We start from the raw sequence: 6,177 nt of genomic DNA on the forward strand, positions 1-6,177 counted from the left end.
AAGCTCAGTGTATGATCGCTGGAACTGAAATTACAGATACATAAATACATCGAAAGGAAAAAGGGATTATCAACAAATCAATGAGAGAGAGGATCAACAAGGATGTTCCTACAAGACGGTTGTGACTTTGGTCTGTCATTGTTTGGAACTAATCTATAAATTTTGATGAGGAAATAAGGATGACATATCAAGGAGAGGTGTACCATGGGATAAGGGTGACATATAAAGGAGAGGTGTACTTTCATATATAAGAGTGGCATATCAAGGAGAGGTGTACCTTTGGATATAAGGGTGACATTTGTATGTGTGATTGTTATTATAACTCTTGCTATTATATCTTTTAAGATTGCAATAGTTTTGAGTTCTTACTTCTTTGTGATTTAAGAATTCAGGAATGTTGCTCTTATTAAAAATAGTAGTAATGATGTTATTGAGAAGGAGAAAGCTTGACTTATGGCCAAAAGATTTCGATAACTATGTTTTTGGCAAAGTGCATGATTTATGAGGAACCAGAGAGGCTCTGGTTGTTCCTTGAAAGGAACCAGAGGGGCTCTGGTTGTTCCTCGCATAGAACTAGAGGAGCTATGGATGGTATTTGAATATATTACAAGTCTTTTACAAATCTTTTACCTAGACTAGAGGCTCTGTAATTAGTACATAGAGGCTTTGTGTCAAGAAATGAGTTTTAAAAGTGTTCATAAGACTTCTTACTCTTATTTTAACTTAGAGAAATTTCTTTTACAAAATGCCTTTAACAAATAAGGATAAACCAGAGAGACTCTGGTTGGTCTTCACAGTTGAACCAGAGGCTCTGGTTGGTTGTGGATTTTGAGCCAGAGGCTGTGATTGGTAGAATCAGAAGCTCTAGTCATACTTAAGTTTTATATTCTACTCTTATACTTGGGAAAAACATTTATATTCATCCTCTATATTTGATTTGGTAAATTATGTGAAGGTTAACTTGAGAGGAGCTCTGGTTGGTATAACCAGAAGCTCTGGTTAGAAGAACCAGAGGGGCTCTGGTCCTGTATTTGATGAAAATATTTCTAAGTCTGGTTTTACAACCAGAGGCATGCTTGATTATGTGATTTATGAAATTATGCTCTTATTATATGGAAAGTTGATTTTAAATAATGTTTTGGTGATCTTCACCCTGTAACTACAAGAAAAAAGGGATCTCATTAGACCTTCAGATCTAATCCTCATTTTGTCTTTCAAATTTGTATTGCAGAAATAGCTGAGTTTAATGATAGTAAAGGAAAAGGGAAAATATAACTTGTTTCCCTTCATAGCTATGTGGAGACCAGTCTTTAGATGTGTTATGAAGGTTAAATGTTATGAAGTACAAGAACATGTATTTTAAAATTTTTGAGTTGTGTATTTTGTACTTTAGTTTATTGTACTATGGACCTTAGTGGGATAATACATGTATTTCTCTGAATGATTTATGTGTTATATGCAATGTGAGATGTGGGGTGTTACAGTAATAATTGTGGTGGCTGGTGGCCGATGTTTGTTGTGGAGGTGGTGGAGGAGGTCGTTGAAGTGGAAGAGGAGGTGGAGATGGTGGAGGAGGAGGTGGAGGTGGCTGACGATGGCTACTGGGTGGTGCTGGCGACTGTGACTAGTGGTGGTGACCACTAAAAAAAATATTGTATTAAGGTTATATATCAAACAGGGGTAGATTAACAATTTTTTAGTGTATGTCACATTGTTGTCTCATCTTGTTCTTTTTTGTCACACCTTGTCCCAATCTTGTCATTGTCCCATTTTGCACCAGATGTCAGACAATGAGTTCTTACTCTACCTCATGTCGCGTCAAACGTAGGACAATGAGTTCTTATCTTGTTTCATATCGCATCAAACGTGGGACATTGAGTTCTTGTCCTATCCCATGTCGAGCCGAACATGGGATATTGAGTTTTGTTCTGTCCTGGCCTATCTTGTCCCATATGCCAAACACAGCTTAAATGTGCGACATGCAACCTCATTATCGTAACACAAAATCTAAATGACTATGACAAACTAATGAGGTATAGATATGGGTGCAACAAAATGATACAAGGACACAACCAACTACCAAAGTACTATAATTCGTAAATCGTTTACAAAGCGAAAGAGTCACATACATTTTGGAGATAGAAAACTTTGTTCAGCTGTTATAACTGTTAACCAAAGAACAGAGTGGAATGGTGCGAAATGCTGATAGATATACCACTAAGAAACCGAAAGAATAGGGATACCATAGGTTAATTGATGATGCAAGTATGAATTTTGTTGGTGAACAACATATACAATGTAATATAAATTAACATCAGTCATTGTTTTAATTTATTATAAAAAAGTTTTTGTAATTTAAAAAAACTTGATATCATATAAATGATTCAAAATATAGACTAAATTATAAATTGTGTCCTGTGTTTTTATGAAAATTATGGATCAAGTTCTTTCAAACAAAATAATTACAAGTACCGTTATTGTGGTTTCATTTTTATTATGGATTGGATCCCTCTCTATAACTCCCTTAATATTAATTCTGTTAATCAAGGGCTTTTTGGTCATTTTATATTTTCTATTCAAAAATAAAATAATTATATACAATTTAAACAATGTATATACAAATGAACCCACCTTTCTCCACTCTAATTCATCATGACTCTTCTTCCTATGTGACTTTGACACCACCCTCCCTCCCATCCTCGAGAAATATCATCTCCGGCCACCGCTTTTGGACCCCCTTCTACACCCTTCTCTTCTTTTTCTTCACCCGCTTAACAAATAAAACCGAGATCTAACCCTAAAAACCAACCCTATAATGAAACCCATTCAAATATGTGACCAACAATGGTGGGTGTTTAAAATTCAATGGAGACTACTGGGAAAGAAAACCCAGATAGTTTGGAACTTGTCAAATTGAATAACATCTTAAACCTCACTCTTCAACAAATCCCCTTTCCACCTTACCACTCGGATTCGAAATCCCAATGGAAATGTACCTCACCCTAATAAATTTCCTCATAAAATTGGTTGGTGGAAGATGTGAAATTCTCGAAATTTAAGATGTGAAGTGGGTTGTTTGAGATGACCTAACCCAATAAGATTTGTGCTCAAATTGGCTTCCATGGTACCCAATTGGGTTTTGAGAAATCTTTACAAATGTACAGGATATATTGGGATGATGGACTCCATAGGTTTAGTTTAAGGAAAATAAACTTGGGGTTCTTCTATGTATATCAGAGATGGGAATGTGGTTGTAAAGTGGGGGAGGGAGGGGGAGAGCCAGAGTAACATATATGTGTATGTGGTTTTTGGTGGTGGTGATGAAGTTGTCTGGTAATAGTAATCAGAGAGAGCAAAGGAGGAGACAAAGGAGTGTATAGGAAGGAAGAAGATGTCACAGATGCTGGATGTTCAACCGAAATGGACATGTTCGATAATGGTAGAGATGAAGTAGAACGAGGGGAGAGGGAGAAAATCGATGTTGGTTTTGTTTCATGCCGATAGTAGTGAGTGGCTAGACTAGGCGGCGATGAGTTGCCGGAAAGATTAGAGGATCGGTGGCGGTTCTCTGTGTGTTGGGAAAGGGTCGTTGTAGGGTTGTTCTATAGATCTATACTTTATATTAATATATAAATGAATATGAAAATTGTGTTAAATTAATATTGTTATATAAACATTGGAAAGGACTATATTAGCCCTGATTTAACAGATTATAGGTTAATGTCGTTAGGGTGAGGGACTTATTCCATAATAAACTTGAAACCACAATAATAATATATGTAATTAATTCGTTTGGGGGACCCGATCCAAATTTTGATAAAACCACGGTGACTAAATCTGTATTTTACTCTTTAAAATAAAAATATATATATATAATTGTTTTATTTCTTTATGACAAGTAGATGGGGGCATGGAGCTACCTAACCCAATGACTTTTGCCTTAATGGTTAAGCATTGGCACTATAAAATCACATCTCTCTCCCTTCTACCACAAACATAAAGAACCAAATAATACAAAGAAGAAAATGACCAAACCACCTCCACCATCAAGCCACCACCATACACCACCACCGGCGCATCACCCTCCACCACCACCTGTGGTCCACCACCCTTCACCACCTCCTGTCGTTCACCACCCGTCACCACCCGTGGTTCACCACCCTCCACCTCCAGTCGTCCACCACCCTCCACCACCACATAAACACCACTGAAGAGATGCAGTTGTTGATCTAGTAACACCACGTGTTGTGTACAAGTTTTTTGCTATGCAATTTTATGTTCATAGCATATATGTAACTCGGATCATGTTCTAATTTCCTCTTTTTTGGTGCTAATAATTGTGGTGTTATTTGGGGATTTATGAAGTATTATAACATATTTTAATGAGTAGTTTATTCATGCTTTAATGAAATTCTAATCGTTATGTATGTATGTGGAAGAAATGATTTAAAGATCGTTACATACCCAATGGACTAAATTTTAAGTTTAAATTATATGCTTGTAAATTGATTCTCAAACTATCCAAATTACATTTATAGACAAACGACAATAACTTTAATCCTCTCGGTTCTGTTTGTTGTATACAAATCTCGTACTTTTACATGGTTTTTAAACCATAAAAGAAATTATATCAAAACTGATGAATCATATGATGTTTATAAAATTATAGCAGGAGAACCAAGAGGGTTCAGGTCTAAAAAGAGCTACCCAATAAGGGAAATGGTGGGGACCGATAGTCATGTAAGTGACGAATTAAATAAGAACTTAAACATTTTATGATAATATTTATGTCTCATTTTCATATTTAAAATTTTAAAAACTGAATAGAAAACAAAAACATTTAAGTATTAAAAACAAATCAAAGATCGATCAAAGGTCGTTAAATGACATTTATATACTATAAACATATGACTCATTTATTTATTTATTTTTTGTTCTTTTTCGGAAAAAAATACAGTCTTATCATATCAAACCAAACAAGCCCAATAAAGGGTCTTATCATATGTAGATGAATTGTTTCCATGAACAAGTGGTCTTATCATACGTATTTGGATTTTTTTTGGTTAAACAAAAATCATACTGTGTGTCCCAAAAATGAAATAATTATAGAAAACGTGAATGTGGTTTACATTTTCACACGCCTTTGGTCCCTTTGTCCTAACATCGTTAGAAAAATTCTGTTTTAGCTCTAAGGGTATTTTAGTCATTTTATTTATTTCTTATTATTAATTAAAAAATAAGCGTTTGATTTGAAAACATAGGCCCCAAGAATGTATATTACTCTATCTATTTATATAAATTTACATATCTCTCTCACACACATACATATATACATATTATATTACACAGATAACATGCGTGCGCGCGTGCACACACACACACACACACATATATATATATATAGAGAGAGGTGAATTATTTTACAACTCTTTACATTTATGCAATCAATACAACTCAATCTCAACCGTCCATTTAATTTGATAAATATGTGATTTCATAAAAGTTTTGATTGTTTCCTAATATAAAGTATTTTAATGAACTTTAGTTATCTTCCATAAATATTCAAATCATAATAAATGAACTCTCATCATTTCCATAAATATCTCAATTGATTGGGTTGCATTAGTTATACAAATAGACATGGTTGAATTTGAAATATACTCTCTCTCTCTCTCTCTATATATATATATATAGAGAGAGAGTTTGTTTTAAATACAACTTGTTGCATTTGTACAACCAATGCAACCCAATAAATTGAGATATTTATGGAAATGATGAGAGTTCATTTATTATGATTTGAATATTTATGAAAGATGACTATGGTTCATTAATTATGATCAATACTTTATATTATGAAACAATCAAAACTTCTATGAAATCACATATTAATCAAATGAAATTGACGGTTGAGATTGGGTTGCATTGGTTGCACAAATGTCATGAGTTGTATAATAACCAACCCTCTCTCTCTCTCTATATATATATATATATAAATATATACTAGAAGCATATTCGCGTAATACAGCGAGATACATCGTGATTTTAATATTTCATTTTATTCTTTATCTCAGTCGATGTTATAATTTGGTTTTATGTGATTTTGAGAAAGCGATGATGTTTTTATTTTTGAATAAAATATATGTTTGAAGATATCATAAAATTTTGACAAAAATATAT

The sequence above is a fragment of the Cynara cardunculus genome (genome assembly GCF_001531365.2).
Source record: "Cynara cardunculus var. scolymus isolate 2C chromosome LG 8, CcrdV1, whole genome shotgun sequence".
NCBI classification, from domain to species: domain Eukaryota; kingdom Viridiplantae; phylum Streptophyta; class Magnoliopsida; order Asterales; family Asteraceae; genus Cynara; species Cynara cardunculus.